This window comes from Ziziphus jujuba, chromosome 11 (assembly GCF_031755915.1).
Source record: "Ziziphus jujuba cultivar Dongzao chromosome 11, ASM3175591v1".
In the NCBI taxonomy this organism is placed as follows: Eukaryota; Viridiplantae; Streptophyta; class Magnoliopsida; order Rosales; family Rhamnaceae; genus Ziziphus; species Ziziphus jujuba.
The window spans coordinates 4,383,712-4,399,369 of NC_083389.1; the positions used below are offsets into that span (position 1 = coordinate 4,383,712).

A 15,658-nucleotide genomic window follows, 5' to 3' on the forward strand; every position below is an offset into this window, starting at 1 on the left:
GGCTAAATGGTAATTACCACATACAATACGGCTGGTCGCTTCTCGTGGATTTTCATAAACCTACTGTGCAAAAATGGGATGTGCATTTGAAATGGGGGCCCAAGTTATTATATATATCATGAGCAATACGGAAATAGATCGAGTAATCTCTTCCTTTATCCAAGAAAAGGTATTTCTAGTTTGCATGGTCCAATCATTGATATTGAAAATTTCTACAATAAAATTAGATAAGTCACTAGTATAGTTCCCTATCTGTGATTCTGCTATTTACTGAAATAATTTTACTGGAACATTAAAGGAAGTGCCCATATGGGCAGAGATAATAAGTACAATTTTGAATGGGTTACTTAAGTACAAAGTAAGAAACATTATAATTGAATCGATTTATCATTTTTTAGTCATTCATTGAATAACGAAGGATCTAATATTTAAAAATGGTATCTAAAATGACTGGAAAAGTAGAAACAAGACCTGATATAATTTGATCATTATGATCAAATCCAAAATCTTTGTAGATAAAGCCAATCATTAGTTTCCAACCGTGTGGCAAATGGAATCCTATACATAAATCAATTAATAAAAGAATAGAAAACACTTTTATTATGTCGCTTAAGTTATATAGGAATTCTTGAACCCAAGAGTTAAGAATAACAAGTTCATCATTACCTAGAATAGAATAACCGGTTAGAATAATGAAAGAGATTATATTTGTTGAGAAATGAAAAAAACATATTCATACAATTCTCATTATGCATTTTGATCAATTGGATCATTTCTTTGTAGATTCCATGGTGAGGCTTTGGTAAATGTGTTTCCGGGTATTCCTTTATCATTTTGTTCAAGAGGGGAGAGTCCTTCTAATTCTAGGAATTTTTTTAGAATACTTTTTTCTTGAATATCATTCAAAAAAAATTCGAAGTGTCTAGTATGCCACCAATTAGTAACCTAGGATTCCATACGTTCATTAAATGAGAGAGAGATCCACCAAGGAAAAAATACTATAAATGAGAGATATATAAGGGAAATGAATGCTATCTTTTTTGCCATTTTTTCGTATGGGAATTCTTAAATGAACTCGCCTCATTTGTCGACTCAATACTGCTATTTCTATTTCTATCAAGCATCGGTTCTATTATATTAAAAGTTATAGAGCCCATGAATCTATTTCCTACTTTTTATTTATGATTCAGTAAAGTGGTTAGTCCTTGAATTTAGAAAGAATATAGAAAAACAATACTAAAATACAATAAGAAAGAGTGCACTTCAAATTCAAAAAAAAAAAGAGAAAAAAAGAAAAGAAGCAATTTCATTTTATGATTGTTCCTTGTTCATTTGCGTCTAGCTAGAATGAATGTTTTGAAGAAACTTGAGTTAAGTTGAAGGATTCTTGAGTTTTAATTTTTTTCCCTCTTGCTAAGAAAGCTATCATTCTTTAGTTCTTATTTCAAAATACTTCAATTGGTGCATGCAAGAAATAGGCCAATCCAGCAGCTTTTTGTTCAATTTCTCGTAGAGTCAAATTCTCATCAGTATGAATCAAGGGAATGGACCCCTGGCATCTGATTTCCAAATAAAGGGCACGATGAGCATAAATACCCTCTTTAACTTCTATTACGATGGACTGAATGTCTTTCATAAGGAATCGGAGGAAGATACGACAATTTGTTTTCCAGGAAATCCCCAACGAAACATACACACTATTCCTTCTTTTATATCGAATCGATCATAACCACTACCTACATTCCATGAAATTGTGCACCAAAAATAGGAACTAATAAAAAGACCTACGATTCCATAAAAAGACATCACGATCCCTTGTGGAAAAAAAAAATTTGCTGAGAGGGAACTAAAGATATAAAATTCCTACCAAAATAACTAGAAGTTCTAACAAATAAAAATCCTAATGAACCTAAAAAAAGAATAAAGGTCCAACATAAATTACTCATTTTTCTAGGCTCTGCTATAAGTTCTATCCATATACGATCTTATCGCCAACTCATACTATACTAGATCTAGTTGCATTTTATTGGAATTGGGGAATAACCACAAAAAAAAAAAAATACTTTCATTTTTTTGTTTCCGAAGTAACTTTCATCAACTAGCACTATTCTGATGTGAACTTTTAGGAGTAATTCATTGAATTGCCTAGATCTAAACTAAAATATGAACATCCCTTTCATACGATATCCTATAGATATCCACATACATATATTGATTTAACATTTTAGAAACTCATCCAAACATCGATTCATTTAAAAATAGCTCTAATTTAGTTACTCGTATATCATGTTTACACATTCACACGACCTTATGCTCGGAAGAAGCCACATGTTATACCATATTCTAATAAATAGATATCCGTGCTATGAGTCACGCAAGTCTTGAAAAAAAAATAGATAAGATTTTGCGCCATCATATTTAAAAAAAATTGTATTTTTGAACATGAAGAGATAAAGAAACCATTGCAATTACTGGAAAAACTAAGCCCACTAAAGGCACAAAAATAGAGAGTAAGGTGTTAAGAATTGTCATATAATGGATACCTCGATTTAATATTTGATTTGTACCTATTATTTATTGTTATAGTAATCTTTTAACCTGTTATAAAGATATCTTATAATTCATATAATAATTATACTATTATACTGAGTATGCCTAAGTGAGTATATACACTAACTAATAATAGTTATTCATACAGGGTATATAATGTATATATAGTAAGATATAATAAAATATGATAATTAAATAATGATATAATAAGGAGTCTGTAATATAAGAGTCTATAGACTAATATATATTAAATTAAAAAAAAACAAAATATTATAAGTCTGTAAAGTATATAATAGACTAGAATATACTAAGTACGTATATAATATAGCTAATGTAAATCAAAAGTGTAAATATGAAAATAAAATAAGCAAATAAATGGGCTTATTCATCTTTCTACATGCAATATACGTATGATAATTCACTTTTTTATTATGTTCATTATTTATTTTTATTATTCTTAATTTTTGTTTTTCCCTTCAACAAAAATTTGTTATAATACGATCCGAAAAAAGTGATTCTTAGTAAAATCAGAGATTCTTAAGGGATATAGAAAGATGCAGAACCTCTCGCCCAATTTCATGGATGAAAGAGACAGAATATATATATATATTTTTTTTTGATAGACATTTCATGACCTGATTAGTAATTAGGGCTATCGATAAAAAAAAAGTATCCACATGATTCTTTTTCCTATTTAATCTTATGTTATGAAAGAAAAATCCATTCTTGGAATTTTGACTTTGCTTCCTATAAACTAAATAACTACTTGGTTACCACAAAACAAGTAATAAATTTTTGAATTTATTAAATTTAATAATTTATTAAATATTAAATTAAGGATAAGGACATATGGCACTCCTTAATTTTATTTTTGAATTCACTTTTTGATTCAAAGGAAAGAAATCATGCATCTGAAATAACTCACTTAGAGCACCTTTTAAAGGATAACATGGTACGATTGGATCGAATAAGCCTTTACGGAATAAATATTTAGCCACTTGTGCACCCTCGGGTACTATCTTATTCAATGTTTGTTCAATTACTCTTTTACCCACAAATGCAACATAGGCATTTAGTTCGGCAATAATGATATCTCGCAACATATCGAAACTAGTTGTCACCCCATCCATAGTAGGAGATGAAAGGATTGATACATAGAATAACTTATTATTTGATTGATAATAATATAAAGCAAAAGATATTTTAGCCATTTGCATAAAGTTCAAACTTTCTTCTTGCATACGTGCTCCTCCCGAAGCACACACTAGAATAAGAGGTAAAATTTTATTGGTAGCACGTTCGATCAAACATGTGATTTTCTCACCCCCTACTGATCCCATACTACACCCCATAAACTGAAAGTCCATAACCCCGATTGCTGTAGGAATACCATTTAGTCGACCTATGCCTGTTTGAACAGCATCAATTAATCCTGCCATTCTTTTATTAAGATCATATCTTTATAAGGTTCTTCCTGCAAATGAAATTTTGTAAAATCCCTATAGACCATGTCTTCATCCAGAGGCTTCCAAGTACCTAGATCAACCAAACTTTCGATTCTATTTGAACGAGTCATTTTCAAATGACGTCCACAATGTTCACAAATATTCATTTGAAATTTAAAAAATTTCTTATGATTTAATCCATAACAATTTTCGCATTGTACCCATAAATATTTGTATTTTTTAGTTATCTCTAAATCACTTTTTCTATCTCTTATTTGTATTTGATTAAGAGAAAACGCTAAATCATTTTTTCTTTCTCTTATTTCAATTAGAGCTTTCTTTACTTTGTTTTATTTTAAAATTTTATTTAATTTTAATTTGTTTTCTTTTAGTTGAGTTAGAACTCTCTCTAAATCCTTTTTTTTTTTTTCTTGTTTCAGTTAGAGCTATCTCGAACTCTCTTTTTCTTAGAGTTTTTGGACTATCATCCATATTGGTTCATATACTGGAACTCTCACTTTTACTACTCTTATCGCTTTCGCCACGAATGTAGCTATCATTGGAATTGAAAACACTACTTGAAGTATAACGATTTGAGAATTAAGATAACCGTCAATGCAACTAGTAATGTGATTATTCCAACTATATTTAGTATCATACATGTAATGATAATAGTGAGGATCGTCACTCTTAGATACATTATTCGGATAACTAGAAGTTTGATAGCTATAAAAAGAACTTTTAGGTGCACTTAGAAAAGAACGATCGGTATCAGTCTCAAAAATTCAATTTTCAATATCAAAATATATGGAGTAACGCTCCCTATTACTATCCCAAAAGAAAAAAGTTTGATCATATATGAAATTTCAAATGTACCTCCTGACGCCGACTAAATGATCAACATTACTTTAACTATAATTGTTACACTCAATCCCATTAGGAATTTTTTTATTCATATGATTTATAATCGGATCTTTATTTTGCACTGGTATTTTCATTTTCAATAGGACCACCAAAACTATCCATTGATTTACTTAACCCACACCTGTATTCTAACCCCCGCCTAAACAACATCGAATCGAACCAACATTTTTCCATAGAGCTTTCTTGCCACCACATTACATAAAAATACAATAAATGAATAGTCATTTGATAAAAATCATTTGAATATTCCAATTAGAATTTGGAATGAGAATAAGCATATAAATCCAATTGCTAGGATTATTAACTAATAACAAGTAGATACTGAAAAAAAACAAAAAAGTGATTATCCCTTGCGAGAATTCGGAGTATCTCTTCTCTATATATGATAAAATAGGATGAAATCTTTTTCAATTCAAAATAGTTTAAGAAAGTTTTATCATTATTATAAATAGCAAATAGCGGGTTCCTTTATGTTGTGTACAATTCACATAGAAAAAAGGAAAAGTTGTTTTCTCGTATGAATATGAAGAACCTTTTTTCGTAAAATCTCGCCTACTAATCAGTTTCTATTCCAACACAAAATGAAAAAGACAATATACAGGATGGGTAGAAGAAATTATGATACTCGACTCTATCCATGATCCAAAACAGCAAGATATAATAATATATAAACAAGATATAATAATGTATAAAATAAAAATATATTTATAAAAATGATAATTAAAATATATAATATAAAAATTAAAAAAAATGCACCAATCCTAAGGATCCATAGGATTAATTGTGGATCCAACACAACAATAGAAGCATTTAAGTTGTTTCGCCTTATATTTTGTATTTAAGATCTTGTATACCTAGATAGCTTTGTATCTATCAAAAATTGATAAAATCTTTGTATTCAGCTCAATCCTTTTACTAAAAGATTGGGCCGAGTTTAATTTCAATTACAATTAAAAGAACGAACAGTAAGTAATTACTGGATTACAAAGCATTCATTGCTTCGAATTCAAATTTGATATCCCTCCATACTTCAAAAGCAGTAGCTAGTTCAGGACTCCATTTATTAGCCTCACAGATAATTTTATTACCTTCATGAGCAAGATCACGTCCTTCATTTCTAGCCTGTACACATGCTTCTAGAGCTATTCGATTAGCTACGGCACTGGGCGCATTTCCTTAAGGGTGTCCTAAAGTTCCTCTATTGAACTGTAGCACGGAACCATCTCCAAAGATCTCGATCAAAGCGGGCATTTGCCAAACATGAATACCCCCTGAAGCCACAGGGATAACACCTGGTAGAGAGACCCAATCTTGCATGAAATAAATACCACAGCTTCAATCTTTTTCAATAAAATCATCGCGTAGTAAATCAACAAAGCCTGAAGTGATGTCTTTTTCCCCTTCAAGTTTACCTACTACAGTACTAGCATGAATATGATCTCCACCAGACAGACGTAACGCTTTAGCTAGTACATGAAAGTGCATACCATGATTTTTCTATCTATCAATAACTGCATGCAATGCATGGTGGATGTGAAGAAGTAGACCATTATCTCAGCAATAATGGTATGAAAAAATGTCTAAAAATATCAAATTTAGATATTTGTATCCTGTCGAAGTAAGGAACCATGGCATATATGTTCGGAATATATTCCATTTTGAGAGAGTTGAAAAAGGATTATCTCGTTAAAAGGTTCTATACATCCGCCCTTTCTCAAGGCATTTCTTTAGACAAAGACCACATTTTTTTCCTCTTTTCGGATGGTAAATATTTCTTAGAACATGGAGGGTGAATCAAACCCATGTTTGAATTGAAATTGAGATACTGATGTAAGTTCTTCCCTTTTGAATCAGACAAATCCATATATAAAAGAGGTTGACAATAAGTTCTTCCAAAATTGACTATTTCTCCCTCTGTTAGAAATGTTCCAGAAATGTCTATGATCGAGTAAATAGCTTTACAAACGAATGGATCGGATCAAATTGGAAAATGGAAAGATTTGTACAAGTTATACTTTTTGTCACCATTTTATGGAAAATCGTTAGGTATGAATATGTTAGACACCAGTAACTCGATTGGTGAAATAATATCTCTCTCTAAAAAGATATATTTTCTTTTTTATCATTGTGCAAAGAAAATATTTTGTTGTGAATGAACAATATATTGAGGAATTGTCCACACGTAAAATCATAATAAATGATACTGGACTTTTCCACATAAAAAGGGAATCCTTTGTTACCATATAAGCAAAAGTGATGTGGATTATTCAAGAATCGAAGTCGATTTGCTTTATAAAAAGAAGATATCAATGAATTTCTATGAAATGGTTTCACAGGATTCAAACAATTGTCTTGATCGTGGGATATGATTAAGAAATAGGAATCCATGTTATCAAAAGATTTCTTGCAATTATTTCTAGTACGGAATGAGTCAATCATCCACTTTGGTATCTTATTGAACATAAATGGTGATATTGTTCCTCCATTGATCAAGAATTTCACTTTTTGGGAAGTATCATAATCATCTAATAAGAAGGGCTTCCATTTTTTCAAATGAACGATTTGAATACCTATTGATTCTAACAACTGATTACAGAGTTGATCATTCGGACCTTTCAATTCATATATGCGGATCTCAAACCTACAAATGGGGATATTCCCAAAACTCAAAAAGAAAAAAGGAAGTGAGTTAGACAAAAAGAGAAGAAACTTGGACAAAAAAAGAAGTAACTTGGACAAAAAGAAAGGAAGTGACTTAGACAAATCTTTTTTTTTTCCTATAACCTCAAACCAATCAATTGAATATTGATTAATATGTAATCGATTGAACACTACCTAAAAATGAAAATGGCTCTTCTGCTAAAAATTGAAATGTTCCAAATGTTCCTGAAAATTCTTGCTCCCACTGGACCATTGATGTCTATATGCATTAGGATCCCGATTCATGGATCTCAAGGTTCAAGAAATAAAAATAAAAGGATTGAACCATTTCTTCTGACTATTTTGCAGATTAAATACATGTTGGTTGATCGTATATTTCATTATAGTTCTATGATTCAGAGTATCATTTCTATTTGATCCCTTTGAATTCCATATTCAAAGTTGTGATCGGATCTATTCATTAAAAGGAATCGATTTAATACATTTCTCAATACATTTCTTGTGTACCCATAGGTGCTATATTGGATTTGAATAAGATTTCGGATCAGTCTATATTGATTGACTGCCTCCATTATGTTGTTGCTAGCAAATACCACTATTTTTGATTTTGTATCTTCCAAATCATTCCCGCATGAGGTTCGGACCCTTTTTTTTTTTTTTTTTTTCTGATCCTTCCATAAAAAGATTCATTTTCTTCATAAAAAATAGGAGGTAGAACCAATAAAGATTTCTTTTTCGATTCATCCCTAGAGTTAAATACCTCATTCAAGAATTGTTTTTGATCCAATTTGTAGGAATCAATAGAAAAGGCAAATCCCTTATGATGCACCAGATCTGGCTCGGTTATTGATAGAGTGAATAAATCTGCCATTTATTGAACTTCTGATTCAAAATCATGGTGTAACATGTATCCCCCCTATTCCGGTTGTGGAATAGATGAAATAAATCAAAAAATGGATATTTCTTCAAGAATTAAATCTTATTAGAACTATCTAGTTCATCCTTCGGAACCATATCACATCCGGGATATGATGAATTGATAAGGTATTTTATAAATACATAATTATCTTGAATGTATTAACTATTTCTTTATTTGGCAATCGCCTGGAAAGGATAAAAGGAACATCTTGTTCTTTCTTCAACAATTTTTGATCTCTAGTGGACCTTTTAGTAGGATTCGAACCCAAATGAAGTTCTGACCATCTATTAGAGAAAAAAGAACAAATGGATCTTGTAGGATTCCCAAGAAATTCTTCGATTTCTTCCAGAAGCAGATGATTACATTTCGTGAAAATCCAAGACATTGAGGAATATCCAAAGAGGCATTTAGGGAATTGGTTTGATTTGATCTCTGTTTGTTTCGTTTGAAGAAAGGAAGGGTCCCAAAGAATCGATATTTCTTTTAGTTATTGAATCTCTCTTTGATTGATCAATGTGTGATATTCTGAATCCTCATTACTAATGGGATCAAAATGATCTCTGGATCGATTAGAAGATCCTTTCAATTGGCCAAAATCCGTTACTTGAACAAAACTGGATTTTGTGGAATCATATTGAATATTTGATGATACATTCCGTACCTTGCTAAAAAACCGGTCCTTGTTTACCAACCATATATTGTCTAACCAAATCCAATTCTTTCTCGATATGTTCCTCAAAAAATCCAATTTGTGCGGATTCTTCCCCCAACTAATGAAGAGATCTTGGCGGACTTGCCACATATGAAATTGAGCACAATTTTGCAAAGAAATAGCCCACTTGTTTCTCGAGAAAAGATGGGAAACATGCTCAATATCATTTCATTGAATAGTTGACCCAACTCTTTGTTGTTTGAAGAAACCCTCCGCTTTAATTGGTATTTTTTCATGAAAAGCAACCATGAGATAACAAATCCAGTATTTCACTGAGATTTTGAATAGCTGTCCTGAATTCAAGTTAATTATGTTTCGCCTCTTCCTCGGAGAAAGACGATCAAACAATTCCCAATCATGGTCCTTGTAGATCAGATCATCCATAGAATATACAAAAAGAAACTCTAGATATTTGATATCTTTCTCTTTGAATGAGATCTCAATTCCAGTGACAGTTTTATTAGATATCTTACAACTAGAATCCTTCTTATTTCTGATCCAATTCTTCCACCACCCCAAACTCCCGTTAGATTCAGGCATGATACACTTTTTAGTTATTAGGAGAAGCTAAGTACTCTCTTTTGGATCCAGGAAACAGCTCTCAGAGATCTTTTTTTCCTTTCGGAAGATACAAGAGCGAAACAATCAATCTATTGATATTGGAAGACCCAAAAGATTCTTCCAATGTATCATTTATGGGTCCAATGAAATTCATAAGTATAGGAAGAAGCCCCATCAAATAAAGATTTTTTCTTTTGACCATCTTTCGATTGTTAATATGATATATAAGGACAGCTGCTACAAATAGTACTGCACACTTGATTGTGAAATATCAATTACTTGTTGAACCATGTAAATGTCAATTGCATGAAAGTAGGATACTCCGAATTTGGGAGTCCAAGAGTTTATAAAATGTTCTTGATGGAAAAAAATGTGAATGAAAGATCCCACATAATTGAATTGGGTCCATGGATCTAAGAAATATTAAGAATTCTTGATCTCTCTCAATATCTCTCTTACTTCGAAAATCTAGAACTTAAATTGATGTTCTTTCACTGAGTCCTCCTAAATTGCATTGATTTATCCTAAAGATTTCATTTGAATTGGAATTTGGTTATTCACCATGTACGAGGATCCCCGCTAAGCATCCATGGCTGTATGGTCAAAGTGCCCAAATCATAATTGGCAAATTCATAGGTTCAATTCCTACTGGATACATGCCAATGGGACCCTTCAATAAAATAAGTCTATTGGAATTGGCTCTGTATCAATGGAATCTCAGCATCCATACATAACAAATTGGTGTGGTAAATTCATATCATAACATATGAACAGTCAGAGCTAGCATTCTTATTGAGACTATAACTCATATGGAAGAAAATAGATTTATAGATGGAATCAAATATGTAGTATTTACAGACAAAAGTATTCAGTCATTGTTGAAAAATCAATATACTTTTAATGTCGAATCAGGATCAACTAGGACAGAAATAAAGCATTGGGTTGAACTCTTCTTTAGTGTCAAGGTAATAGCTATGAATAGTTATCGACTCTCGAGAAAGGGTAGAAGAATGGGACCTATTATGGGACATACAATGCATTACAGATGTATGATCATTATGCTTCAACGTGGTTATTCTATTAGACCTGATAGAAAGAAAAGAATATAAATTAAAATACTTAATAGCATGCCGATACATTTATAAAAAACTTTTACCCCGAGCACCTGTAAAGGAGCCGTAGGCAGTCAAATGAAATCCAATCCATGAAATAATTTGATCTATGGGCAACATCGTTGTGGTAAAGGTCATAATGCCAGAGGAATCATTACCACCGGGCATAGAGGGGGAGGTCATAAACGTCTATACTGTAAAATCAATTTTCGATGGAATGAAAAAGACATATATGGAAGAATCATAACTTTATAATACGATCCTAATTGAAATGCATACATTTATCTCATACATTATGGGGATAGTGAGAAAAGATATATTTTACATTCCAAAAGTGCTATAATTGGAGATACTATTGTTTCTGGTACAGAAGTTCCTATAAAAAATGGGAAATCCCCTACCTTTGAGTGCAGTTTGAACTATTGATTTACGTAATTGGAAGTAACCAATTAGGTTTACGATGAAACCTAGAAATTGATCACTAATCCAATTTGAATACCTTTATAGGATAGAGCTCAATAGAAAACTGAAGAGTAACAGCAGCAAGTGATTGAGTTCAGTAGTTCCTCATATAAAATTAGTGATTCTAGAGATATAGTAATATGGAGAAGACAAAATTGTTTCAAGCAGCAACAGAACCGGAAGCACCCTTAGTTCCAAAGAGAGGAGGACAGGTTATTCACATTTCATGTGATGGTCAGAGGTGAATTGAAAGCTAAGCAAAATAGAGATGTCTCCTACATTACCTGTAATATGTGGAAGTATCGATGCAATTTCATAGAGTCATTTGGTATGAATGTTACATGAAGAACATAAGCCAGATGAAGGAATGGGAAGACCTAGGATGTAGAAGATCATAACATGAGTGATTCGGCAGATTTTGATTCATATATATCCATTCATGTGGTACTTCATTATATGACATATATAAGAATTATACGATATATATAAGATCCATCTGTATAGATATCATCATCTACATCCAGAAAGCTGTATGCTTTGGAAGAAGCTTGTACAGTTTGGGAAAGGAATTTGATTGATCAAAAAGAAGAATCTACTTCAACTGATATTCCCTTAGCACAGCTATACATAACATAGAAATCACACTTGGAAAGGTGGTGATGCGAACCCGCCCGAGCTCACACCACCGACAACTCGCTGGGGTACTAATCCGATACGAATGAAGTCTGGACCGATCACTAAGGCTCAAGCTAAGAGGTTTAAAGATAACCTTGCTGCCTTTATCCAAAGAATAATTCATTCTCAAAAGGGCTTGTCCATACCTTAAGATAAAAGACCTGTTTTAAGAATCCAAGTGGTGGAAGCTGATACATCGGATACACATACATCGGACATTTTATATCGGACACCCTTACCTCGGACATCAGAGCCTTGCCTCGAACATCTGGTCTCGGACTTCGGACATCGGATGTAATTTAGCTCGGACAGACATCAGTTAGCTCGACCAAACACAAGTTAGCTCGGACAGACATCAGTTAGCTCGGATAGGCCATAAGTTAGCTCGGACATCAGGCAAACATAAGTTAGCTCGGTTGAAGACATAATTCAGCCTAGATGTCAAAGTCAATTCGTTACCTAATTTGCGATTGACTTTATTTCTTTTTGGGTTTTTGTTTAATTACTTTCTAGACAAATAACTTTAGCAAGGTTTTTATTTTAGTGTAAATTAATTAATTCCTAATTTAACATAAAGGAATTAATTAATCAAACTTAGATTAGGAAAGGAAGTATAGTTGCGGCCAACTAGGTTTCTTTATGTGTGTGCCCGGTTTTTCGTAGGGTTTTTAGGGTTTATTTTGTTTCTTTCAAAGCCTATTTAAAGGCTTATTTTTCAATAAGAATACAACTTTGATTTGATTAAGAAAATACTTGTGAGATTAATTATCTCTTTGTTCTTTGAGAACACCTAAAACACCATTAGAGAATTGGTTGTTTTAGCTTGACTTATCAATAGGTTTTGCATCCCCTATTGTGGCGTCTACATTATACCAAGGTTTCTAACCACAGGTTGGTTAGGGGTTGAGTTCCATTCCATTAGAACTTGAATTTAATTGAAATCCGGGCTAATATAATACGGGTTTAGGAGCAGGTCGTGCTAGGTTCGTATCATTTGGTATCAGAGCTAAATTTTGTTCAGGTTTGATCTATCTTTATTTGCTTTATTTGTTTTTGTGCTGTTCTACAATTTTAGCATTAGGTTAAGGTTGCATCCATCCCATACACGTTCTACATCTTTAAAAAAAAAAAAAATTTATTCCTAGTTGAATTAGGATTTCTTAGTTTTACCGTATTTTTGTTTCCTAGTTTGTTAGTTGTTTTTCATCATTGTTCTTGTTGATTTTTGTTTTTGTTGATATTTCTTTGCTGTTTTAGTCATAAATATTTGCATTCATATATTAAAAAAAAAAAAGAAAAAGAGTTTGCGGCAACATTTAAAAAAAAAAAAAAACTGCATGTTTGTGTTTATTTGGAGGTCACGGGTTTGATGTTTGTTTTGGTGTTGGAATTGCAATTTGGTAATTATTCTTGCTACTGCAGCTGTTTATGTTCTGTGAGTGAAAAAAAAGAAAAAAAAAAAGAGAAGAGGTAAAGCCGAATGTATATAAAAAAAAAAAAAAAGAAAAAAAATATTTCGGTTTGTTGGAGCTGCTGGGTTTTTTTTTTTATTATTTATTTGAGTTGCTGGGAAATTATTTTTGCTGCTGTATATTTGGATTTCGGGTGCTTAAATTATTTGGATTAAAATCAGTTAAAGGATTTGATACAAAACTTGAATTACAAAGAACAACAACCAACAACTATCCTATATTTTTGTTCAATTTGATTCTTGTTTGTATTTGAATTTCTTTTTCTGGAATTTTATTCCCGAACTCATAATATACTACCATCTGGTGCAGTTTTCAAAAATTCCAACATTTTCCCATTATTTTGTGTTTTCTTGTCTAGAAAACTGAAAAATTAGTATTTGTTGGATTCTTTTGGTATTGCGTACTTTTTGCTACTGTTTTGTTGATAAATTTAATTAAAACATACTAGTGATCTAATTGCTGTTTTGTGGGTGTTTTAATTAGAACTTTGAGATAATTTATTGAGTGGAAAAAGACAAGAGTGTTGAGCTTAAAAGAGGGTAAAAAGCCAAAACAAGTGTGCAAACACGAATGTCGAGTTCTCATTTGACTGAAACACGTAAGAGAGTGAAATTGTAAGGTCCTATTTTATTTCTATTGCATTATTATACTAACATGACAGAATCAAGAATGAGGAGAGGAGAGCCACCCTTGAGGATCAATGAGGAGGAGTCTGTAGCATTCCATAGCGATGCCCGAACTACCGGGAGTGGAGACCAAGTGGACATGAGATCTGTTTTGGAGTTAATACAGCGGGTTAGTGCTCAAGTTGAGCGTGTGAATCAAAGGATGGGAAGGCTCGAAGTTTCCCAAGGAATTCTGAACACAAGAAATAGGCAAGAATTCCATGGAGGATGAGGCCGACGACGAGGAGGTCGCGAGAAACCGAGAGAGGAATTTGATGAGGAGCCATTCGGTGGAGACTTTGAGGAAGGTATGGATGAAACTTTTGCTGTCCAAGATAGAGCTGGCCATGGAAGATATAGGAGGGAAGAAACAGATGATAATCTTAGCAATATTAAGATCAATATCCCACCATTCATGGGAAAAAGTGACCCCAAAGCATATTTGGAGTGGGAAGAAAAGATGGAGATGATATTTGACCGCCTTAATTATTCAGAGGCTAAGAAGGTGAAATTGGCAGCAATGGAGTTTGGCCATTATGCACTCCAATGGTGGACCAATGAGCAAAACACCCGAAAGAGAGTTGGTGATGACTTGATTACTACATGGCGACAAATGAAAGGAGCCATGCGGAAGCGATTCGTACCATCACACTATCATAGGTTGCTGCATCAAAGACTTCAATCTTTATCACAAGGACATGGATCCATGGAGGATTATTACAAGGAGATGGAGATGCTTATGATGAGACTGAACTTGAATGAAGATAGGGAAGCAACCATGGCAAGGTTTCTTGGTGGTTTGAATCGTGAAATAGCCAATCAACTAGAATTGCAACAATATGTGGAATTGGAGTAGATGTTTCATGTGGCTATTAAATTAGAGCATCAATTCAAGAGGAGGGGTGTAAGATCATGGTTTGGAGGTGTTTCCAACAGTGGAAGGTCCAATTCTAGTGGCTGGAGGAACAATCCCATCTATAAAAGCAAGCCAAAGTCGAAAGTAAAAGAAGAAAGTTCAAACTAGCCAAGGAAGGAGACTATAATCAAATCTGTCCAGGCACCAAAGAATGAGGTAAAATTAGATCCTAAACCTTCTAGAACTCATGATGTTGTGTGTTTTAAGTGCCAGGGAGGAGGACACATTGCTAGTCAATGCCCGAATAGAAGAATCATGGTGTTAAAGGGCAATGACGAGCTAGAATCGGAAAGTGAAGAAAGTGAGGATGAAGCCAAGCAAAAGGAGGAGGACTTGGAGGATGAACCCGAAACCTTGCAAGCATCCAATGCTGAATTAAACTTGCTTTCTAGGAGAGTACTTGCTGCATACAAAGATGAGGATGAAATTCAAAGAGAGAACATCTTCCACACCCGATGTGAATTTGAAGGTAAGATTTGTAGTATGACTATTGATAGTGGAAGTTGTACTAATATAATAAGTAACCTTGTAGTTGATAAATTGGGCTTAAAAACAATAAAACATCCTGAACCATATACATTACA

At 32.8% G+C, this 15,658-nt stretch overlaps 3 pseudogenes; all 3 read right to left on the reverse strand.

The window, feature by feature from the left end:
* Positions 1-3,383: 3,383 nt before the first annotated feature.
* On the reverse strand, positions 3,384-4,126 carry LOC125418952 (acetyl-coenzyme A carboxylase carboxyl transferase subunit beta, chloroplastic-like; annotated as a pseudogene).
* Positions 4,127-5,900: 1,774 nt separating this feature from the next.
* Positions 5,901-6,554, reverse strand: LOC132799949 (ribulose bisphosphate carboxylase large chain-like; annotated as a pseudogene).
* A 1,000-nt stretch (positions 6,555-7,554) lies between these two features.
* LOC132799950 (protein Ycf2-like) lies at positions 7,555-10,189 on the reverse strand (annotated as a pseudogene).
* Between the last annotated feature and the right edge of the window lie 5,469 nt (positions 10,190-15,658).